Source organism: Mauremys mutica, chromosome 1 (assembly GCF_020497125.1).
Source record: "Mauremys mutica isolate MM-2020 ecotype Southern chromosome 1, ASM2049712v1, whole genome shotgun sequence".
Classification (NCBI taxonomy): domain Eukaryota; kingdom Metazoa; phylum Chordata; order Testudines; family Geoemydidae; genus Mauremys; species Mauremys mutica.
Genome location: NC_059072.1, coordinates 237848237 through 237874149, shown reverse-complemented (window position 1 = coordinate 237874149; position 25913 = coordinate 237848237). Strand labels below are relative to the sequence as shown.

General features: G+C 42.9%; 1 pseudogene; it reads right to left on the bottom strand.

Annotated features, from left to right (window-relative positions):
- Window positions 1–22855: 22855 nt before the first annotated feature.
- LOC123343769 lies at window positions 22856–24146 on the bottom strand (annotated as a pseudogene).
- Between the last annotated feature and the right edge of the window lie 1767 nt (window positions 24147–25913).

The following is a 25913-nucleotide window of genomic DNA, read 5'->3' as shown; positions in this document are numbered from 1 at the left end:
TCGCCGCCTAATCTTTGCCAGCCTCTGTGAGGGGGATGCTGTGGCAGGTCTGGAGAGAGTCGAAGCTGTGTGATGGGAAAAAGGGAGTGAATTCCTTGCAAAGATACATTTTTGCGAACAATGAACACAGTCTAGTCTGTCTCTGTGAATTCTGGGTTGAGATCCCAGTGCCTGATGGGGCAAAAACCATTTTCACGGGTGGTACTGGGTAAATGTCGTCAGTCATCCCTTCCTCCGGGAAAGCTACAGCAGACAATCATTTCAAGCCCGTTTTCCCTGGATTGCCCTGGCAGATGCCACAGCGTGGAAACCATGGAGCCTGTTTTACCTTTTGTGCCTGTCACCATATGTGTACTAGATGCCGCTGACAGAGGCGGTCCAGCAGCGCTACACAGCAGCATGTTTTTCCTTTTGCATGACAGCAGAGATGGTTACCAGCCATACTGTACCATCTACCATACCATAAATTGGTAATAAGATGGTCATGGTTACCAGTCCTTTTGCACTGCACCATTTGCTGCTGTCATAAGTGCCCCTGGCTGCTCCTAGCCAGGGGCGCAAAAGCCAAAATTGGGAATGACTCCCTGAGTCAATCCCTCCTTTTTGGTATCTAAAAATAGAATCAGTCCTGCCTAGAATATGGGCAAGTGTACTAGAGAACCACTGTATCATAGAACCAGAGAGCACAGCTGCTCTGTGTCAGATCCTGCATAGATTATGAGCTGTACGTTATTCACAGGGGGTGCTCCTGCAACAACCCCACCTGTTCATTCCATTCTTCCCCCAGCCTTCCTGGGCTACCATAGCATTGTCCCCCCACTTGTGTGATGAAGTAATAAAGAATGCAGGAGTAAGACACAGTGACTTGTTAGTGAGAAATGAGTGGAAGGCAGCCTCCAGTTGCTATGATAGTCCAGACAGGACATTAAGGAGTGTGGAAGAGAGGAGCCCAGCATCCTGCTGCTAGTCCAGGGGCAATTGAATCTTTTCTTTACACATGAAGGGTGGGGGCTGATGAAGCTCAGCCCCCTGTTGCTATGATGAAGATGGTTATCAACCATACTGCACCATCTACCATGAAAAATTAGGTGCACCTGACATTGGGGGACCTGACAGATGCTAGTCGGCATAGTTACCAGTCCTTTTGCACTGCCCCATGTGCCAATAGGCTGATGATGACGATGGATATCAGTCATATTGTACCGTCAGCCACCCATGGCGGGGGGGGAGCAAGGATATTGGTGTTGAGTGCTGCAGCATCGCATCTATCTGCAGCATTCAGTAAAGATACGGTGACATGTAAAAGAGTCAACAGAGAATTGTTTTCCCTTTCACTTCTGGGGGTGGGGGGGTGAGTAAATTGCCGAGCTATGCCCTGACCCACCGTGGACACTGTGTTTGACCCTAGAAGCATTTGGAGCTCAGCCAAGAATGCAAATGCTTTTCGGAGACAGCAGGAACTGTGGGATACCTTGCGTCCTCAGTCCCCCCTCCCTCCATGAGCGTCCATTTGATTCTTTGGCTTTCCGTTACGCTCGTCACGCAGCAGCGTGCTGAGTCTCTGCTATGCCGTCTGTCCGGAGATTTTTTAAAAATACTTTGGACCAGGCGTAACATACAGTAATTCCCCTAATTAGATGCAGGAGTCTCCGAGCGAGATCACCCTGAGGACGGTCACTGAAGGAGATAGAGAGCGCATGCTGCGTGAAAGCCAGCACAAACCAGGGCCCTATGCAGCCGTGCTCGGGGAGGCAATGCTCCCTGAGTACCTCATGAAAGCCTCGCGCGGAAAAGTGTGCTGCCACGGAGCACCCAATAAGGCAGCTCTCCCCAGGAACCTCCTGCGGAGGCTTTTCGATTACCTCCAGGAGAGCTTCGTGGAGATCTCCCAGGAGGATTTCTGTTCTATCCCCATATATAGAGAGACCTCCTTTTCACATACTTCAGATTCCTGTTATATTAAGAATAAAAGTTAACATGGTTAAAGCACTTACCGACTGCTCCTTCCCCTGATTCAGGATCCGGGTTAATGGACGGGGAGGGTTGGTAGGGGATCTCCGTGACGGTGATGAAGAGATCCTGGCTGTCGGGGAAACCAGCGTTGTAAGCGCTGTCGCCTGCCTCGTCCTCCACAAACCCTTCCTCATCTTCCCCGTCCGCGAACATCGCCGAAGAACTGGCCGTCGACACTGTCCCATCATCAGAGTCCATGGTCACTGGTGGGGCAGTGGTGGCAGGCTCCGTAGCGTCCGTTTGCCGCTTTGATTTTTTGGTAGCCTTGTCTGGGGTCCTTGATTTTCACGCGGCGCTGCGTTGCATCCCGGCTGTATCCTCTGTCTCTCATGGCTTTGGAGACCTTCTCGTAGGTCTTTGCATTCCGTTTTTTGGAGCGCAGCTCCGAAAGCACAGACTCCTCGCCCCACACACCGATCAGATCCAAGACTTCCCGGTCAGTCTATGCTGGGTCCCTCTTTCTATTCAGAGATTACATGAACTCCTCTGCTGGAGAGCTCTGCATTGTTGCCGGTGCTGCTGAGCTCGCCCCGATGTCCAACCACGAAATGAGATTCTAACTGTCCGGACAGGAAAAGGAATTCAAATTTTCCTGGGACTTTTCCTGTGTGGCTGGTCAGAGCATCCAAGCTCGGACTGCTGTCCAGAGCGTCAACAGAGTGGTGCAGTGTGGGATAGCTCCCGGAGCTACTAAGTTCGATTTGCATCCACACCTAGCCTAATTCGACATAGCCATGTCGAATTTAGCGCTACTCCCCTCGTCGGGGTGGAGTACCGAATTCGAACTAAAGAGCCCTCTAGGTCGAATTAAATGGCTTCCTGGTATGGACGGGTGCGCGATTAATTCGAATTAATGCTGCTAAATTCGAATTAAAGTCCTAGTGTAGACAGGCCTGAGATAATTCAGTCAGGAGAACAAGGATAGGGAGCAGAGTGGAAGGCTGGCTCCTGTGAAGGGCTGAAGTGCCAGAGGCTGTTGGAGACCAAAGACCCCAGGAGGACCTAGATTGGGCAGGACAGTGCTCAATACCAGAGCTAGGAAAGGGAGTGTAACTCCAGGAGAAGGTTGAGGACAGGGCTCAGAGGATAGCTTGATTATTTGGGCTTGCACCTCGACATCTGGTTACCTCAGAAGAGGTTTGGACTAGCCACTTCTCAGCTGGAAAGCTGAGTGTTACACAAAGACAGACAGCCTGCAGGGACCACCAGAAACAAAACCACATTTTAATTCAACACAAGTGGTGCATTGGTGGCAAATAAGCATCATTATGGCCGGTCACTGTGATAAACTATGTGTTGGCACACTTATGAATTATTATTTCTTACTTGTAGCACCCACATAATTATTCTCAAAATACAAAAAAAAAGCACAGTCATTATGCTTCAACTTCCATGACACACTAATTGAACCAGAGGGGAGACCATGGTGCATCATAGCAGATGTTTCAATTTTCAGTCAGGAAAACATTTCAGCAAAACTGAAATGTTCCCATGGAAAATTTTGATTTTTTTTAAACGTCATTTTTCATCCAAAACCATTCTGATGGAAAATTTCTGACAGCTGTAAAATAGAAAACTATATTAAAATAACTTTTTTTTAGGTTGCAAAGTCAAGCCCTGGAAGGTGAAGAAATGAGGCATGGTTCCTGGAGGGAAAAAAACCCCAAAACTCAATGTGATCATGTAATTATAGGTTGTTTCATAATGCTTAGGGGAAAAAGCAGGCCCAATTACAGTAGCTCAAGCAACTGTAAATGTGGCATTTCCTAACTTCTGAGTTTTTGACTTTGCAGCTATTCTATATTGGTTGTTATACCACAGTTATATCTGTAAACTTTCCAGTTGATCATTAAGCAATGTGACTAATATCTGCCATGTGCTTATTCACTCATAATTTCCAAAGGAGTAGATTTGTATGCAGTGGAGTTTTGGTTTGGATTTTTGTAAATATGTATAAATACACCTGATGCTACATGGACGTGTTAGATAAAGAAAGGTCAAAATATGAAGCATAAGGAGGAGAGTGATAAATTGTTCTCCTTAATCACTGAAGACAGAACAAAAAAGTAATGTGCTTAAATTACAGCAAGGCAGATTTAAGTTAGACATCAGGAAAAACTTTGTAACTGTCAGGGTAGTTAACCACTTGAACAAATAACCTAGGGAGGTTGTGAATTCTCCATCACTGGAGATTTTTAAGAACAGGTTAGACAAACACCTGTCAGGCATGGTCAAGCAAATATTTAGTCCTGCCTCAATGCAGAGAATTAGACTAGATAACCTATCAAGGTCCCTTCCAGTCCGACACTTAGAGTGGAATGTGGTAAGTAGAAGTGTGCAAGAACCGGATTTTCTGTTTCATGGGAAATTCCATGATTTTGAAAAAAAACAAGTGTTCCAAATTGGGGGGGAAAGTCCCCAAGAAGTTCAAAATTTCCCCTGAAACAAAATACTAATAAAATAATTTTGTGTTGATGGAAACATTTTGTTTCAATAACAATGAAATGTTTAGTTCTAATTTTGACATTTAATTTTTTTTATTTAAAATAAAACAATTTGTTTTAAAATTAAAAATAAAAACATTCTAATCCAAAAAATGTCAAAACAGAATGTTTCAACCTTATCAAACTAATTTGTTTCAGTTTTTTCCTCAAAATGAAGTTTCTTCAGAATTATCATGTTTCTTTAAAATAGTTTGCATCTGATGAATTGGCATTTTCTGATGAAAAAAATGCCGTGGCAGAAATTTTCTGACCAGCTCTAGTGGTGATGGTTGTATGATGTTCCTAGCAGAGTTCATTCCACAGTGTTGGTCTAATCCCTGAGACAGTTCTGTCTGCAAATTAATTATATTCTTTCAACACAGTTGTGTGTGTGTGTGTATTTTTCTACAGTGTTTTAAATTACAAAAAGCAAAAAGAAATTCTATTATGTGCATCTGTAGCAACCTCTCACAATCACCATCATGGATCATTAGTTTACATTGAACCCTTCACCTCTAACACAGAATGCTACTATTTGAACTATAGGGCTAACCACATTAACCAGTCGTGGGACAAAGTTCTCATCTCAGAGTGGGATGGACCAGTGGCTTCAGGTCCTGGTCTGGGGGACTGAGGAAGCCCAGCATAGTCCTTCCTTCCCTCCCTCTCTCTCTCTCTTTCCCCTAGAAGTTGTGGGAATTCCAACAGCAGAGCTTGAACCACTAGGGCCATGTCACAAGTCTTGGTGGCCTGTATCTCTATCTAGGTCTTTTCCCCTCCTAGAGCTGCTTTGGAAGTTCCCAAATATTTCTAATACCATGTACAGTTGTTACTGCTGCTGCTGTGATGGCAATGGCACTCAGGCACTTTGAAATTTTCACAGCTTCCCAAATTTTCCCGAGGAAAACAAGTGGAGAATGGATATGATTATTTCTACCAGTCCATATCTCTGCAGACAAAGAACAAGCACCTCTGCAGCCTGTGTTTTTTTTTCTTCTGAAAAAAACATTAGCAGTCTGCTGGAAATAATGAAGGCATGACAGATTCTCAGAGAGAATGTCACAAGAATATTTTATAACGGAAAGTGCTAAGCAACCTACATACAGGGATAAATGCTATCACCCCCTATAATTTATAGATGATCCCTAACTTTGCCAGAATCAGCTGGCTGACATCTTCTAGGCATCACAATACTTCATCTTGAGTGGTGTGGTGGGACGACGACTCACCAGCGTGGCACCTCCTGCTGGCTGTCCAGGGAATTAGCTCTTCTAGCCCAGATAGACCTCTGCCAACTGATGTCTCGCCTGCCGCTGGCCCCCTGTGTCCCTCTTGGACCTCGGTGCCCTTGCCCAGGGGTTCTGCTCACCGCAGCAACCCACAATCTGGGTCTTCCCACCCAGGGGACCCCTCCAAGCCTCTATCCCCACCTTGCCTTAGTGGGTCCATGGTGTCACATGATTTCCGCCAATGGGTTCACATTGGTGTTAAACAGGATGTGAACAAGAACAGAGCCTTGTGGAACACCAGAGGTGATCAGGAGCAACCATCCATCTCTAATGTATGGGTACCACCTACCAGGAAAAACTGAGGTTACTCCCTGCTTTTCCTTTAACCCAGGCCACATTTTTAAGGTAAGACAGTAAAATAGGTAAATAAATGACTGTCTCTCTTGACTTACTTCTGATATCAAGAGCCATGGAATCAAATTCCAGGGACAGAATACAGTTAATCTATTAGGATTGTCATAAATATATGTCTTTATATTCCATTTAATGTTCAAGGTTTCCCATGTATAAAAAAGACACTTGTATAGTGGCTGCTAAGACTTTGTGTGTCTCCCACACACAATCCTACCTACCCAAACAAAATATTGTCTCAAGTCTTGGGAAAAATTCTGTTAATTTCTAAATTCTAATCTTCAGAGATGCACATTCCTCTGGATATAGATCATTTGTGGTCAGGTTTTCATTTTGGATAAGCAATAATCTGTGCAGGCTCCAGTTTGGCTATCAATATATCCACTTACGATTACATACAAGTGAAGCCTTTTATCAGCAATAAGGCCTTTATTGTGCAGTGGTTTTCTAACATAAGTTGAACTCAGATCTTAATGACCCCTTTCATCCTAGCTAAATAGCCACTGACTATTTTTGGATTTTCCGCTGTTAAAGGTTAGTAATAGTAATGTGTCTTGACTGTTCCAACTTTTCATCTTATCTTTAAAATAGAAGATGGTAGAGTTCTTGATTTTTCTAAGACATATTCTACTGCCAGGGCTTGCTTTCTAATTGATTGTTAAGCTAAACATGATCAAAATAAAAGGGCTTTATGTCAAATCACTTAATATTAATCTAACTAAACCTATTGCATAATCACCACATTTCTCCCGCACCATTTTTTAAAAATATGGCTGTTAACTTTGTTCAAATCCACTAACAAAAATAACAACAAATACTAACTGTAGTTTACAGCCAAATCAGAGTTCCCAGAATCAATAGAAAGCTACATTATGTTTGCCTCCATTGCGAATTCAATCTTTCATTACTGAACTTGAAAAGACATGAGTGCCTAAATCCCAGTTTTGGCTCCACTGCAGAGCATGCACACTGTAGCCTCCCTCTAGGTGTTCAGGCACCTATCTCCTGTCTAAGCCCCAGATCATTCATGAACTGGGGGAACCAGGGGAAAAAAATTTGCCACCTATATATCGGGTGGAGCCCAGAGAGATGCAGATTCAATTTCCTCTGAGGAAGGAAGAGAAGAGATTCTCCTACTTTGCAGAAGAGGGCTCTAACCACTGAACTATGGGATATTCTGAGGTGGGTCTTTCTCCATCTCTCCTGTTGAATCTGTTTCTCTGTGTATAAAGAATGAAACAGTGATGGGATTATGGTGACTGGACCCAGGATCTTCCACCTCTCAGCTGGGTGCCCTAACTACAGGATTATGGAGCCATTTTTACTTGTAGGTACACATTCTTTCTCTCTCTGGCCCAGTGACTATTTATCCTTATTTATTGGATAGGGGAGGGAGAGAGAGAGACTGTATAGTCCAATGGTTAGGGCACTCATCTGGGAGATGGCAATACCTGGGCTTAGTCCCTCTGCTTTAATCATTATTTATTTACAGTGGAGCATCTTCAACAAGATGCGGAATATCCCTTAGCTCAGTAGTTAGCATACTCTTCTGAGAAGTGGGAGACTTTTGTTCAAATCCGTTCTCCACAGCAAGCGGGGGGGGGGGGCGGGAATTGGATCAGTGTCTCCCACATCCCAGGTGTTGTCCCAAACATTAGGTTCGAAGTTATAAAAATGTTTGGCGGTACTACCTTCCCCACACGGATTTGTAAAGGGACCCAATCCTATAGGCATACTAAGAGACTGCCTACAAGACTGGGTCCCATGCACAAGATGACTGTCTTCTCTTAGTTCAAGAATTGCTCTGGGGTCTAGATGGGAGATAGACTTCTGGTTGCCTAGGGGAAGGCAGCAGTGCACAGAGGCAGAGGCAGAAACATAGGCACTGAGTGAGTTTAGGCACCTACAGGATTTGACAGGAGTTTTGTGGATCTCAGGAGAGCCCAAACTGGGATTTAGGCACTTATGTCTTGGGCAATACCGGATTTATAATGGTGCCACTGGTGCCAGGCCCAAGGTCAAAAGGGGCCCCGGCCCACTCTTCTTCACCCCCCTGCTCTCTCTTGTGGGGTCAGAGAAGCTTGATGCTGCCAGCTGCTGTGGCTCCGTGGCAGCCTCTGCCGGCAGCAACGTGGCTCCTCCCCCACCTCTTTCCCCAGCATGCTACGTTCCCTCCCCCCTCCCTGCAGTCGATCAGCTGGATCAGCTGCTTGCGGGCAGGAAGGGGGGAGGAGGAGGGAGCCTCAGCACCCTTGCAGCTCCAGGGAGGAGGAAGAGAAGAGGCGGGGGTGAGGCCTTGGGAAAGGGGCTGGAATAGGGGCATACCTCGTCCAGCACCCTGCGGGAGCACCCTCACAACCCCAGCCCACACCCCGAACCCACTGCCCATCCTGACCGCTGTACCCCCTCATGCACCTCCAGACTCCTGCACCCCTCTCACATACCCCGAGCCCCCTGCCCTGACTCCTGTACCCCACACACACCCAGTCCCCTGCACCCCCTCAAACACATCCAGCCCCCTGTCCTGGCCTCTGCACTCCCCTCACACCTCCCCAGCCCTGACCCCTGCATCGCTGTGAAACCTGCACCCCCCCACACATCCCCACCCCCATCCTGAGAACCAAACAGAAGCTGCCCCACGTAAGCGCTCCACACCCCAACCTCCTGCCCCAACCCTGAGCCCCTTTCCTCGCCCTAGCTCCTGGCCAGACCCTGCAGCCGAACATTTTTTTACAATATTTGGAAAGATCATTAAGTGGTCCGTCGAGACCCTCCATGATTTTCAAGTGGTCTGTGGAAAAATAAGTTAGACTACAAGAATAATCAAGGTACCTCACTTTATTTTCATTTATTTCTTATTACTTATAGGAGGAGGATGAAGGAAAAAAAGAATGAAAAACGGGGGCGGGGGAGATAAGAGAGAATGGTCTTTTTCTTGGCTGGGTCCCAAGGAGGAGCCCCAAAAATGAAGCTGAGCACAGGGCTGGGGGTGCCCCACTAACTCTAAATCCACCACTGGCTGTCACATCACCTGGGCTGGGGATCCTGTTAGGGCCAGTGAAACCACTAGGCGAACTAGGTGACCGCCTAGGGCGCCAAGATTTGGGGGTGCCAAAAAGCGGTGCCCAAAAAAATTTTTTTACACTACAGTGGAATCACATCTTACACGGGGGTTAGGTTCTAAAGTCACCGCGTAAGAGGAAAATCGCATATAGTGAAAATTACCATAAAGTACAGTATACACAGTATACACTAGAACAGGGGTCCTCAACCTACGGCATGCATGCCAAAGGTGGCACGCGAGCCTTTTTTTTTTTTTAATGGCAGGCTGTGGGTACCGGCTGCCGCTGAGCCTGCAGCTAGCCTGGGGTTTTGCTCACTCAGCTAGCAGCGGGCTGAGCAGGGCCAGCAGTGGGCCGGCTCCTGCCAGCCGGGGTCCAGGCCGCTGGCCCTGCTCAGCCCACTGACGATCTGGGGGTCCGGCTGCCGGCCCCTTGCCAGCCAGGGTCTTGGCCACTGGCCCCGCTCAGCCTCCTGCCAGCCTGGGTGAACAGCAGGAGGCTGAGCGGAGTCGCTGGCTGGGACCCCAGCTGACAGCTGAGTGAATGGAACCCCAGGCCGGCAGCAGCTCGTGTGCCACCTTTGGCATATGTGCCGTAGGTTGAGGACCCCTGTTCTAGTGTATACTGTGTATACTGTAGTTTATGGTAATTTTCACTATGTGCGATTTTCCTCTTACGCGCTGACCTTAGAACCTAACCCCTGCGTAAGATGTGACTCCACTGTATTCATTTTTGAAAACTTATAATAAGCGATGCTCCGGGGGGGGGGGGGGCGGAAAGGGGCGCAAGGTGGAAGTTTTGCCTAGGGTGCAAAATACCCTGGATACTGTGTCAGCTGATCCCCACAGTGTCCAACCTACCTGGACAGTGCAGCAGCCAGCTCACTAGCTCCGCTCCACTCCCTAGCCCACCCAACACTTGTCCACCCTCCCCCCCGCTTAAGGCTTAGCCCTCTTACTTTTAAAAATGATTGCTTGCCCCTCTCCCCCCCTCAGGCTTTTCTGACAGCCCTGTTGCTAGTTTTAGACTAGAAACTCCAGTAGAAAATGGGACCTGAGTGTCCGGTTAGCAGTGCTGACTGGAAACTAAATGTCCAGTTATAAGAGTAACCACATTAACTTCACTGTTCCCACTCCCAACACCCACCCCAGAGGGCTGGAAGAGAACCTGTCCTGCTGCTGTGGGAGGAGGGGCAGCTCAGTGCAGAAAGAGACAAAGAGATGGGCTAGAACTAGGTAGGTACCCGCTTTATGTGGGCAGGGGTAGGGGGGGATCCTATTTACCCCCTCCCCAGCCCTGCTGTGCTTGCAGTTTACCTGTGACCCCTTCCTTGCTCCAGAGACCAACCCTAGCTCCTGCCCCACTATGCTTTTACCCCTGGCCCCTTTTACAATCATTCCCCAGGGCGGGGCCACAAATATGTTTGGCGCTGGGCTCACAAAAAGTTAATCCGGCTCTGGTCTTGTGTTTAAGTGCCTAAGTATCTTCATGGATCTCACCCAAACTGCTTACATTTATCCACATATGTAGTCCCCTTCACCTCAATTGACCTACTTATGTGAAAAAAGTTAGGTGATATGTGTCTGTAGGATCAGAGGTGTCATAATATATTACTATATTATTTACATTGGTGCTTATGGGACAAAGAGTTGCATTATAATATAGCATTTTTAAAATGGCAGAATTAACTCAGTGATAGAAATTCAATGAGTTGACAAAACACAATATCTTTAACATTCAATTATTGTGAGAATTATCTTTTCTTTTTTAGGAGTCCTAAAAAAGTAGACAAAATTGTTGTTCTAATAATTGTACACTATAGGCTAGATTTTTAAAAGTATTTAGGCACCTAGTGGGATTTTCAAAGGTATCTAGACACCTAAAACTCATTCATTTCAATGGGAGTTAGGCAAACAGGTGCTTTTGAAAATCCCACTTTTAAAAGTGCCTAAACACCTTTCAAAAGCTGGCCCAAGTCTATTTGTTAAGCTTCCACTTGCTGCATGGAACCTTTCAACAAAACCTTGCCGTACCCAGAAGTTTTGTCACAATAGTAAGAGTGTGAATGTTTCCTTACTCATATTTATTTCATAAAGCAAATGCTGTCTGACCAACTGCAGTTCACAGGGAGGAGGCTGGTTGGAAACAAAGTCAACTTTGATTTGTTTTATATAGAATGGTCTAATATATGCATCTTGATTATAAGGATTGAAGGGATGTTTAAGGTACAGTCTATTTTTCTCCACATCCATTCAATAATCTTTAGAGAAAGTGCTGTTGTGTAGCCATTCAGTTTTCAGTTTTCAGCTTTCCCGCATAGAATACATATTTGTAAAGGTCATTCTGTATCTGATAAATAAACTTACTGCCTTGAACACCTGAGCAAGCATTCAAAGTGATCTGGGGCTTAATCATCTTAGAAGCAAAATAACACATTTGGCTTTCAAATGAATTGCATCTCACAACTGTTGTTCTGAAGCAGAAATCTATATTTAAGCACACCATATGTGCATTTTAACTGGTAGTTTTTACTAAAACTATTCCTGGCTCAATCCTTAAATTCATTTTATAAAAATCTGCTTATGCAATGATGTATTATGCAAAACAACATGTTTACAGCACATAGTTTTCATATTAATATATCATGACTATTCAAACATAGAACTCCTCTTCAGGATTAATATTTTATAGAAACTTTATGGGGGAAAAACAAACCGCTTGATTTCAGAGGAAATAGTTTGAAGCATGGAATTGGTATTATTATTATCTGCTTAGATTAAGATGAGCTGCAAATAATGTTAACTGGTTACTGAACAAAAACAAGTTCTCAGCATGATGGAGAAAAAAAAAGAACAAAAAAATCCATGTGCATTTAAATGTTTTAAGAATAGATAAATGAAATGACTGTCTCTCTGTACTTCTAGGGGGAAGCACAAAAGAAAGGATAGAAAAGGCTGGATTGTGGGAGAAACAGACAAATGAGGCAGCATTAAAGGCACATAAGGGATGAGAGAGACAATGCAATAAAAGCAGATAAAGAGGATCAGAATTAAGCATGAAAACAATGAAGAGTCCGGTGGCACCTTAAAGACTAACAGATTTATTTGGGCATAAGCTTTCATGGGTTAAAAAAAACACATACATCTGAAGAAGTGGTTTTTTTACCCATGAAAGCTTATGCCCAAATAAATCTGTTAGTCTTTAACGTGCCACCAGACTCCTCGTTGTTTTTGTGGATACAGACTAACATGGCTGCCCCTTTGATAATTGAGAGTTAAGCATATCTTTCTAAAAGGTATGCTATAATCTAGCTTCTGGGAGGAATTCTGTAGCCTGTGCATACAAGACTTGGGGTAGATGGTCATGATACTCCCTGCTGGCCTTGCAATCTGTATCTATTAATTCCTTCATGATGTATGGGGAGAACAGGATTGCTTGCATTGCTCTCAACATGCTCTCAACATGCTCATAACACTTACACCTCTGTATTAAGACAATTGCTATAACCAAATCTTGTGCTTCAGGGCTTCAGTTGGTTGCCTCTAGGGGTCAGGAAGGAACATCCCTGCCCCCATGCATGATCAATCAGATATATTCTGGGGTCGGGGAAGGGGAGGATAAGGTTCACCTTCCTCTGAAGCATCAGAGAATGGGGATCACAGCTGGAGATGTGATGTCAGATGGTGTGGACAAGTGCTCTGAGGTGTCACAGGGAATCCTCTTTCTTAGATGCTTGGCTGGTGTGTCCTGCTCACTTGCTCAGGGTTAAATTAATTGCCAGATTTGGGTTTGGGAAAGAACTTTCCACTAGATCAGATTGGCAGGGATTTTAGCATTTTTTCACCTTCCTCTCCAGCATGATGTGTGAATCACCTGCTGGTATCATCTGGATATATCTCACCTAATCAATTCCCTGCCATTGCAGGATACTTAGGCATTGATGAAACACTTTGGTCTAACTGAAGTCCTTGGGCTCAACATAGGAGTATCTGGGTGAAATGTAAAGATATACAGGAGGCCAAACTAGATGATTTATGGTCCCTTCAGGCCTTAACATCTGTGAAATCAAGGCCCTGATGGCAAGATAAAGAAGCTTATCTATGATATGGAAGAGAATGAGGAGACATTGCAGATGGCAGCTGATGAATGACATGGGTTTTAGGAAGATTGGAGATGAATGAGATGAGACTACATTAGGAGGTCATCAGGAGGTCAGAGTAGATTATCATGACAGTTCCTTCTGGTCTTAAAGTCTATGAATCTATGAAACATTTTGTTTGACTCCAAATGATTTTTTTCCTGATTTTTTCAGTTCACCAAGAATTTCCAAAAATATTGTTTAAAAAATATTTTGATTTTTTGGAAAAACCACTGAACTGCAAATTTGACTATTCACACAGCTCTACTACTGAGACATTAGAAGGAGCCAGTCCCAGGCCCAAGAGACCACAGGGAAGCACTGCAATGGTAGTTTACTCCAGCTCCTTGCACTCTCTCTGTTCTTTCACACACGAGGGTCAGACATAATCTGCCTCATATTAAACAGCCATCATTTAAAAAAAAAACATCCCACAATAATATTAGTGCTGCCAGCCCCAAATGTATCAATTGCCTGTTGATTGCTTCAATAACCTTTGCTCAACACAGACATAAAAGCTTTACAGAAGTAATTGTGACTAATCTGATTAATAAAATGAATCCTTATAGCTGTTCTTGCCTTTTTTTCTGTCCAAACTGAATTTAGACCAGACTAACATAGCTTTCATTGGACTACAGATTACATTTGCTTTCCAAATGAAATTGTGAAGCAAATGGATTTGATTTACTAGCGGTGTAATTTGTAATTCTTTTGTTCCTAGCTGGCAGTTTTATGGGAAAAAATAATTGAAACTGTAGATATTCTAATGTTGATGCTTAAAGATGATGCAATGGAGAAAGGACAATAACACATCTCCATTTCACTTGCTAAATTCTATGCAAACTGGGCTGAGTAACATGCACAAGCATAGACTTTTGGACTGGAAAAGACCCAGCACTGTTATGCACAGCACAAAGGAATGACTTCCCTGGTTCATGGAGAGCAAAGGTAACAGTGCCAAAAGAGCAGAATCTCCAGACAAAAGCCAAGCTTCAGTGCACTAAGAAGTTGCCGTATAAATCCCTCGGCAGAGAGGGATTGAGTCCTGCTCCCAGAAGCCCTGCTTTTCTCACACACAACCTTCTTCATCCCAGGCTTCATACATTCCTGCTCATGCCCCAGTCTCCAAGTTCTTTCAGCTACTGCCCCCAACATTCCTCTTTCACATCCAAGGCCACCCCTGCAGTATCCTCAAAATCCCGATCAAGCACATATGGCCCAATAAAGTCCCACTCATTGTTTCTTCCCCACTCCACAGCCTCTTTTCATGTTCCATGGTCTACTTACCCAACTGGAAAGCTCCTGCTGTCTATCCTGCTTCCCTGGCTTACCAGAAGTGTGTGCAGAGAATCTGTAGCTGGACAGGGGAATAGGCAGGTAGCATCAGAAAATAGAAGTAATTGACAGATCTCAGCTTTTCCAGTGGCTAATCTTTGCAATCAGGTTGTGATTTAGAGCTTTATGGGCCAGCTTCTGATGCCTTTATTTATGTTGAGAGGCACCAAATTCAACTTGTGGGGTACAATGCTACTGTCTGAACAAGGGTGTCAGAATCTGGCTATATGTGTTAATTCTGACGTCTCAAAAGTAGCTTATGTCTGAAATATTATCACAAGGTTTATGTGTGTGAATTTTGGAATGTGTGAGGACTGTGGTTGTTTAGCTAGGGGAACCCAAATGAATGAAAAAGCTGTCACTGGTCATTTTCATAAAGGGAATCTTTCTAAATGTTTATTCTGCAAAAGGTAGTAAAGATTTTACTGAACCTATTACACTGCATATCATATCCAATTGTCCTTAGAAGAGATGTGCCAAATTTGGAGACTAAAGTCAATCATTAAAGTAAAAAAAAATGTAGGAATTAAAAAATAAGGGAGTTGAATAATATTGTTGATCGTGAGGGATAGTCTGCCATTTTGTTCTCCAGCTGATAAGGGGTCATTAGAAATATGAGTAAGGGGTGCATTAGGACCAGGCAATGTAAGATACTGATAAACTATTTTCACAGGTGAGACAACTAAACAGGTAGAAAGATACAACAAAATGTGTTTCTGTTGCTTAAACCACAACTACAATGCCTACTGAAGCCTCATGTTTGTGGAGAAATGAGCTGACAAGGAGTCAGTCTCATGGTCAGATCTGAATGGAAAATTCTCCAAAGAGGCAATTATCTAGGGTACGGTGATGTTCCACATAAAGGTGCTTGGCTAAGAGATTTTCCCAAGGTTAGTACAGTGTGTACTTAGTGTTATTCAGTACATCGTATGTGCTTCCTGTTAAAATACTCATTCTGTAATAGGTTACCGTCTCATTGTCCAGGTGCTGACTTGTCTCATTTTCCCATCAGCCGCTTGGATGATTTGGATGCTTTCGCTCTTCAGCTAAAGCATTTTGCATCTATCAATCCAGCCCCATATAAACCCCAGCCTCATCTCCTGCAGTGACAGTAACAAGAGGAGGGAGAAATGGGAAAGTATGTGTAGTTAAATAATTTCATAGGTGGCCAAATATGTTTTGGAAGACATTGGTAAGAGGGATTTATGGGCTCGAGAAGCTTAAAAATAACTGAACTATGATACCAAATATCTATGGACTCTTTTAAAAGATTAGTTCATATTGATAAAACAGTCACTGTTTTCCAGTGATCATTCTGCAGACATAAAGTGATAATGAGCTGAATAAGAAGATATGGAAGGAAGGACAAAATCTACTGCACTGCTGTAAATTTCAATATTCAGATGCTGAGTTGCTGAACACAAGATAAAACACATACTTGCAGTATTTTAAAAGGGAAAAAATAAACCAAGTTTGGATTTGATCCTACAGTTTCTTACCCATGTGAGTTGTGCCTTCTAAACCAATAAGGCTACTTGTGGGAGCAAAAATTACTCATAAGACTAAGAGTTTGCAGGATCTGGCCATGTATTTGTGCAATGAAGCATTAAAAGAAGACATCTACTATATTGATTTACATTGAGATTGTTAGACTTTTACATTAGAGATCATACAGACATTAGGTACACATATTAAAATATTTCCATATACAATAGCAAGTGCATCTGTGAAAAACAAATGATAGAAACAAAAGTGACAGTTTCTGTCAGAAAGCTGGTATGCTTCTTTATATCTGTAAAAAGGCTGATTAAAATGTATTAACACACGTGGAATAGCATGCTGTTTGATTCTTTATTTTAAAGCTGTGTTGTTGTATGATTAAAATATGACCATGTATATCATTGTTGTTACAACTGTTATACAATTGCAACACATCTTGTACAAAGTATGTCATGTAAGGTATCAATGGAAAAGTTACAGTCTATCAGATATGATTATCCTGTTTGTATCTAAAGTTATGAATATTGACTATGTACCAGTATTTCGAATGTGTTTGTTCATAGAGTAACACCCACATGGTGTTTACATCCAATCTAGCCAGCACATTGTGAATGAACAGTTCAAGTTGATGGCCCATTAAAGGACACAATTAAGCTTGCACAATAGGCCATAAAAGAAGTGTGACCCTGTCTGATGGGCCTTCTTGTGAAGGTTTTAGCTAGAGTATAGATAATGGCTGCTTCTGTGACTCATCAAAGCATTCAGGGCCATGTGACTTATTCATGGGACCCAGGACTCCATCTTGTGCCTGTAATTTTCCACAAACTAAGACTGAGAGCAGTCCCTCCACATGAGAAAAGGTATAAAAACCCCTGGAAGCATCTCCATTTTGCCTCTTTTCTGCTCTGATCTCTTGACTATGAACTTACACTAAAAGAAGCATTCCAAACAATGGCCTGAGGACCTTCCAATCTTTTGGAAGTTACCAGAGACTTTACAAGTTAGTAGTTTATTCCATCACTGCTTCAAACCTGATACAAGAACTCTACAATTATTGTATGTATACGATTCCTTTGATCATTTTAACTGACTCCTCTTTCTTTTCTCTTATAAATAAACCTTTAGCTATTAGCTATTAAAGGATTGGCAACAGCACGATTATTGGGTAAGACCTGAGTTATATATTGACCTGGTTATGTGGCTGATCTCTTGGGATTAGAAGAACTCTTTTGTGATGGGTTAGACCCCCCCGCTCCCCACCTCTGCCAGGGTGCCACCTGATGTACTGGGGTTTCACTGAGCCCACCTGCTCCACCAGCCTGGGCTCCCTTACACTGTTTTGCTGAGCCAGGCTCTCTAGCTTTCTCCAGCACACACACACAGGCAGGGACACACCTAGCTGTAGAATCACACAGAATCTGCAATTAGCTCTACCAAATATTTGAGTGCTGGGCAATTCAACTAGGAAATTGCCCAGCACTCAAGTGCACACCTTCTGGAGAGTAGACCCAAAATTGTATTGTCTTGCGCTGCACAGAAAACTGTACAGCATAAGCTCATTAAATTCGTTCCGTCCCTCAATGTGGAGGAAGATATGCACAGCTTTTTGCGCTCCCGACGCCCCTCCCCCAGTCCCCGGTTATGAATTGCACAAACTTGGCTTTAGAAAACAAAGCAAGTTTATTAACTACAAAGGATAAATTTTAAGTGATTATAAGGGATAGCAAACAGATCAAAGCAGATTACTGAGCAAATAAAACAAAATGCAAACTGAGCTTAAAACACTAAATTAACTGGTTAATAGTAGCAAATTCTCACCCTAAATGTTGTTTTATGCAGGTTGCAGAGTTTCTTCAAGGTAAACTGAACTGCTTGCAGCTTAAATTTCCAGGTATTCCTTTCACAGGCTAACCTTTCTCACCTAGGCTCAGCTCCTCCCCCCCCCAACCCCCAAGCTTAGTTCCTTTGTTTCTTCAGGTGTTTTTGGCAGTCTTCCTTCTTGGGTGGGGAGGCAGTGGAGAAGAACACTGATTAACTCACTCCCCAGCCTTAAATAGGATTTGCATATGGCAGGAATCCTTTGTTTGACCCCCACTCTCTCTTAATGGAAAAACACTAGAAGTCCAAAATGGTGTCCAGTATCAAGTGACATGATCACCTCACCCTGCAATGTCAAAGCAGCATCTCAGGAAACTTATCAGGAAAGAGTAAGATTAGTATCTTCAAAGTCCTGTTTTCCTTCCTAATGGCCCATCCAGGCTAATTGAATACTGTCTGGTGGGCGTTCTCCAAGTATAAACACAGTTGTAATTGTTACATAGTTAATATTCCTAACTTCAGATACAGAAATGATACACGCATACAAATAAGATAATCATATTCAGTAAATCATAACCTTTCTAATGATATCTCACATGACCCATCTTGCCTATAACACATTTTAGTTATGCCATATTTGTATCATAACAATATCTCTATGAAGAATATGGGGCATAGGGTCACACCTTTGTTTGATTAAACTGATTTTCAATATCCACTCTCATTAAGTCCAGTGTCTGACTGGTGAAACAAGGTCTGGGATACCTAAGGAGAGTACATTTCTGACTTCCTGTTAACCAGTGTGGTCAGGCAGAAGTTTTCTTTTGTTACTGGCTTGGTATATCTTATGGAAGAATAACCACCAGCTTGGGGTTGGTCTGCCCCATTTCTCAGCAGTTTGTCCTGAATCTGCTATTCTCAGCTGTGACCCATTGAGGCACAGTGACAAAAACACCTTTTCTGGAGATTCTCAAGGTGTCCCTAGAAAGGTTCTTAGCCCAGAACTCCGTTGGCAAAAAGACAATGTGCTATAAGATTGCTTTCCTAAATCATCCTTGTATGAGAGAAATTTTGTATAAAGGGTTTTCTAAGGTGAAATTATGAGAGGGAGTTTAAAAACCTACTAGTAAAGCATACTGAATGTTATTTTTTCATGAGTTTCAGGTTTTTTTTCTTTATTTTCAACTCAAGACTGGAGAAAGCAACAACATGGGAGAAAAAAAAAGATAAATGGCTTTGAAAAGTGCCACGAGGAATGATTCTCATGGGAATAAATACACTGGACTCTCAAAGAGAGGAAGATTCATCTCAGTTCAGAGATTACACCCAAGGCCCTCGCACCACTTAGAACAGAATGCTAGTGAGTCTTAAATCAGGCCTGGATTAAAGGCAATCCACTGTTCAAGGTATAGCCCCCCTTGGCTGTGCCAACATATCATGGCCATGCCTCCTCATTAACCTCTCCTCCCAAACATCTAACGGTAATAGTAGCAGGACTACGTACCCAAGAGCAGTCAGTTTGATTCCTGTGGGGTTCACTACCACAGTTCTTTGAGCAGTCTGGGCTCCCACAGTCTGCTGTTCCCTGTCATCCGGCAGTCTGAGATCTATCCAGCAAGGGAAGTGTTTAGCCTCTGTATGGGCCCCTTCTGACAACATCCCTACTGAAACACAATGGGGTGGCGGCAGAAAGAGTCCCACCCCCCTACACACTGAGGCTCTTGGGATAGTGTTGATGGGCCCCTAATACAGCAGGACTAACAACCCAAAAAGAAGTATGGGGCAGTTCAGCCCCCTCAGAGCTATTATTCCAAGTTCTCTGTTCACCTAGGCAGACATTTGTGGCATCAGCGACACCTGGGGCACATCTTCAAGTTTTTCTTCATAACCATGATTAGGGGAAACATAGCTTGGGGAAACATTTAAAAAAATTAAAAGCTGAGATTCTGAAGTCATCCAGTGACTCCAGGAGCTGGGGATCCATGCAGGGGCCTAAAGTGCATTTGCCTTAATCCAGCCCTGGTTTAAGTCATTTTGAAGGCCTTGCACAGACCCTTTGCACTGGGGTGACTTCTACCAAGAATTAGTAAAAAAGACATAGCTGATCGTCTCACTGAGAAGCATACCACCTGAGCTACACTCAGCAGAGGAACTGAGGGTGGGAAGCAAATGTGGCTTGAAAACTACCTCGATATGTGGTCCTACATGGGCTGAGCTGTGTGTTAAAGAAGCTTCAGGACTGCTCTAATTTCTGTTCTGATAAAACTGCCCTATAGGACCTGATCTACATACAAGAATAGCTGGAGAGCAATACACACCTCCTTTTTCTTAGACTCTATCATACTCCCCTCACTGGGGGCTGTGACTTGGGACACATAGAGCACAATGTCAATCATTGCATGTTGGAGATATTCCATGGGGCTGTTTCTATAGAGTTTAGAGCCCTTTTATTTAATTGAAGAAGTATGAACCAGCTGTGGGGGAGCACAACATCTGGTCTATTGTATGCATTATCACTTTCTCTATTGCAATGGTATAGGATTGAACTGGAAGAACAGATGGAAAGACTGGTCAAAAAAGACAACATGTCTCTGCTTAAAATCAAGAAACATTTCTCTTACATTTTAACTAAAATTCCCATTTTATAAATAAAGAAGCTTTATTTCAGTTATTGATGTCTGGTTTTATTTCAAGCAGCCAGCATCAAGGATTACTTAAATTGATCTGATTCTGCTTTGTGTAAGAGTATAGATGAGATCTGCTTCTTTTCTTAATAAACACGTATTGCTCCAAAGATATACTTTTCCTTGACGTGTTTGAGTGTATATTTTATATATAATGCCTGTGTTTATGTGTGTGTGAGAGAGTATTTTATACACACATGCATATGTATGTGTGCATAATATAATGTACACTTAAACACTCAAATAAACACACACATAGTGTCAAGGAACAGTAAATCTTTGGAGTAAAACAGGTCTATTAAGAAAATAAGCAGATCTCATCTACACTCATATACAAAGCAGAGCCAGATCAGTTTTAAGTTACTGTTGATGCTGGCTACTTGAAGTAAAACCAGACATCAGTCCCTAAAACGAAGCTTTTTATCATACTTGGCATCAACACAGACCCTGTGAAAATCTCAACCACGGGTCTCAATAATGGAGCTGATAAACCAACCAAAGAAAACAGTTTCAAAAATTCAGTTTCTTGTAGCTCTACTGCTTTCACTTCCCAAACAACTGAACTGCAAATGTCAATGTTTTCTCATTACACACTCGATGGAAACATCCCAATCAATCTCTCAACAGGAATAGTTGCCTGCACAAACACTGCATCTGAAAGTGTTCTTCTAACTTAACAACAAATTAGCCTTTATTAATTGCCTTGCCATTCATTTTTCAAAGTCTTTGAACAAGGTGTTTAGTTCCTGTGTTTATTCTACTGTGACCGTTCAATATTAGTTGCAAATGTTCTGTACTGTTATAGTTCTTCCTTCATTAAATTAGTGTAATTTATTGTGTTCAGTATATAGCTACTCTAAAAGGAAAGCAATTTTTAGTAGCAGAAATGCTATCCTTCAGTAAAATTCAATCTTTGTGCTTGCAGAGTGAAATTCACCCATCTTTTGGATGGCCAGTGGAGAACCTTCTATCCCATCCAAGTCCTGTATAAGCTCTGTGCATCTCCTACTGCTTTTATAAGAGTCTCCATGGCAGACCTGCATAGAATAGTCAAAAGGAGAAGATGGGTCATGAGAGAAGCTGTGGGTCCATATATATGAAGATCCAGTAGCAGCAGATTCCAAACCGGTAGGCATTCAGCTCATGCACATTTTTGTGATGGAAGGGAATATACAGGAATAAGAGTTTAAATACAGGCAGTGTTTAACAACATCCCTAGCCAATTCAGCACAAGGTATGTACTATCATAGTTAGCAGCTGTTGTGTCAGTGGCCCAAATTAAACAAGTGAATGAGTGTAAATTATCCTACCACATCCAGGAAGGTGATCAGGGTTGAGGTTAATAAGATGGGAAGTGTAAAAAATCTGCATCCAAATTAAGCTTGCCCTATAATTAGAAAACTCAAACCTTTCCTACCCCAATATTCATTAAGAAAAATTAATAGTGAATAAATGCAGATTTGCCTAGATGACAAATATGCCAGTAAGATTATTCTAGTTGACTTCAACTCCCATGTAAATGACAACTCTTCTGGATTACTTCACAATCTCATATTTATCATGATAGCCATAACACTACCTACTACTAAGTGGTTTCTTGCTCAATTTATACATCCTCTGTATCAGTTGTTTGAACTGGGTATGGAGATTTCACATTTGTCATAAACTCACCATCACCCCTTCCTGTTTGAAGTTGGGAAGTATGTTTCCTGTGAGGGAAACGGATCATTGTTAATGTTCTGTCCTGCAAGACTGATGGAACCAGTACATCTCCAGTAGCCCCCGCCCCAGGGTAATATTATTGACCAGTAGGCTGACTGGTAGCCAAAATTCATAGCCCCTCATTAGTGTGGTGCTGTCTTGCACTACAGAATGGTCTCAGCAGCTGTCCTTACTGTTGAACTAGAAGGAGAATGTTTTAGCATACCTGTGCATTTGAAGGAGGTCTGTGATCATTTTGGCATCAAAGCTACATAAAGGCATTAAAATGTGTTTCAGATCATTATACAGTTGACCACTCTACTGATGGCCAGGTAGGACTTTGTAACATTCATTGGTTTTTTTTATTAGTAGTACAACTGTCCCTAAATTTATTTTACCTTAGTCCATCTTCACAGGTCCACCAAATTACAGAGAGGGTGTACACAAGATGATTCAAGAGGGAAGACTGTGGGACCTATTACTAACTGCTGGTGTACTTAATAAAAGCCTTGGTGCCCTTGGACACAGCATGCTTAGCCAGTTCCCCTGGCGGCAGCAGTGTTACCTGGGGTTCTTTCAACCCAAAGCTCTTGGTAACTTTTACTCTATGCAAGGTGGTGTCAGGAAATAAATCAGGGGCCACATGGCCATCCAACCGATAGATGGCTGGCACAAACGGGACAATACAAGAGTGTTTTCGCTTAAAGCTAAACTTTACTTAGTCTCAAACACTTGCACACGTCTGCAACAGATTAGTAAAACACCCCCAACCCTTGATAATTACCATAGCTGAGTGTGGCTCTCGAGAGAAACAGCGGCAGGCTTCTGATGGCCAAATCTTCCATCTGCCAGTGGGGACCACAAGATGTATCCAGAGGGAGAGTCCAAAAAGAATCCCCAAATGAGTCCAACTATCTCAAGCTTTTCCCCCTTATGTATACATTAGTAATAGAATGACATGTCCCTTAAAGAAATCTTGTGAAGCAAGCTGTTCCAATGGGAAAGCAAGAGGCTCCTTCTGATTATTGATTAACCGTGTGTGAGTTTTTCCAGAGTTTGCAGCCTTGAGACCCCAATAGACATTCCTGAGGCACATCCTGCTCTTTTAAAATGCATGTATCTGCAACTTCAAGACAATTCTTATCAGGAAGGACGCAGGGTCAAGCTGCCCTTTCCGTGGCACCCCAAAACTCCCCCCCCACCTTTAACAATAAGCCATACTGGTTTCAGGCACTTTATTGGTTTGCCAAAGTCTCCCCCATACAGCAGGAGCACAGCAGTCTGGATCTCCTTAGAAGTAATGGTCGAACACTTGTTTTAATGCACCAGGCAGGATGCCTCCCCAGCAATGCTCTCATGACGAAAGAGTTCATAACGCCCATTGCCTTAGAAGAAATGCTGGTGTCAGGGTGAACCTGCTTCAGCACTTTATACATGTAGATAGGGGTCGGGATCCCTCAGGTGGTCGCACGGTTATTACATTGGGGGGTCGCAAGGTTATTCCATGGGGGGTCATGAGCTGTCAACCTCCATCCCAAACTGTGCTTTGCCTCCACCATTATATTTAAAAGTGTTTTTAATTTATAAGGAGGGGCGCACTCAGAGATTTGCTATGTGAAAGGGGTCACCAGTAAGAAAGTTTGAGAGCCACTGGAGTAACTCTTCTTCCTTGTCTTGCACCACTTCTTATCTCCCTTTTTCTGAGTCTTAGTCACTGCTTTCTTAGTGCCTTTCTTGGGAGCAGCAGCAGCAAAGTTAGGTGGATCAGGCATTCTGATTTCTGAAGACAGTTCACTCAATAAAATACAGAAAGAACAAGCTGGAGTGGAGGTGGCAAAATTCTCATTACAACTTGGACTAATTGTGACTTAGAAAGCTCTTGAAGCCCTGTGTTGTTACTATTCAAGATGCAAAAAAGGGTTTCTTCGTTTCTATCATAGTGTCTGCAAAGCGCTGAGAAGTGGAGCTATTCTGGGCAATTGACAGCCTATTTTATCTGGACAGTTTCCATATGGGGTCAGAATCAAATTTTTCTTGCTTTGAGTAATTTTCATGTTACTACATGGATAAGATTGGTCTGATCTGGACAGAGCTGCCTGATACCATGATGGGAGGGCAATGTCTGAGGTAGGAGGAGCCAGGGCCGCTCCGAGGGGGGGGGCAAATGGGGCAATTTGCCCCGAGCCCCACAGGGGCCTCCATGAGAATATAGTATTCTATAGTATTGCAACTTTTTTTTATGGAAGGGGCCCCTGAAATTGCTTTGCCCCAGGGCCCCTGAATCCTTTGGGCGGCCCTGGGGGGGAGCACTGTGTCTGCTCTGAATTTTGGCTAATGTGCCTCACTGAAGTCCCAGTTTTTGGCTGTGTGATTTTATTTTTTATGTCTCTTTTATTTTATGTAGGCATATTGGGTTGTGGGTTTATTATGTGCTGATAATCGTAGGATGGCTATGTTATACTTTGCTATGTTATAATGGGGCCTGGTTGGGAATCTTTGTATTTTATTTGCATTCAGGATATCTGTCCATACTATGTTTTCTCAATCATTATTTACCACCTAGTAATCAGATAGGTAATTTATTACATTCAGATTATTAAATAAATAAATAATGAACACTCAGTTAATACTTAATTGCACTCGATCACAGAAAAATATAGAAGGACTAATTAATTACATCTTCCTTAGTTAAGATGCAGTGTTTCCTTTCTCTACAGGTATCAGTCACCAAGGGCCATATGGGGAAATCGATGCATTCATGTTTGTTTTGCTTTTAAATCATCTTTCTACTCTATGCTTTTCTCTACTAAATAAATATCTTGTTTTTAGGAAAGATTTGATTAGTCTGGGAAATTCACAGTGGCCATTCATCTTTGAAGAGAGAGATGAGCATGTGCCTATATCAGAGGATCCTGACAAGTTCCAAGGGCTTGTGCGCCTAGCCACTGTACTCTGCCATCAATCTAAGAGTGGGAGAATTGCAGGATTCCAGTGAAAGGGGTGTGGCAAAAGGACCCAGCCCATGGAATGACTCTGAGAAACTAAAGAAGGGACTAAGGAGCAGGGTGGCCAATAAACCTTTTACCTTGTGTAAAAAGGTCTAATTAAATAGCAACATTATTGGACCAGCAAAAGCAATTATTATATCTATTGCATTACTTAGTGCTTAGTGCTTAGCTGGATAGGTATCATCATCATGCTGAAGCATGTTTCTCACGGTAAAACCATTTTGCCTCTACAATGAATCGGTAGATGAATATTTTCATGATAAAAGTTCTACACGTAAAAGAAAAGTCCTTAAATGTATTAAGAGCCCAATTCAATTCCCACTGAAGTCTGCAGCAGTTTTGCTATTGACTTCAGTGGGAGCTGGAATGGGTCCTAAGACCACAATCACCATTTATAACCAGCTTCAGAAACATTGCTGTACTCCAGAGGTCTTGCCCAACATCCTCCACACATACTTCAAGAAAGTCATCACTGATGCTTGTGGCATTGTTAGCTTAACACAATGTAACTAGAGACGAGTGTCACTTATG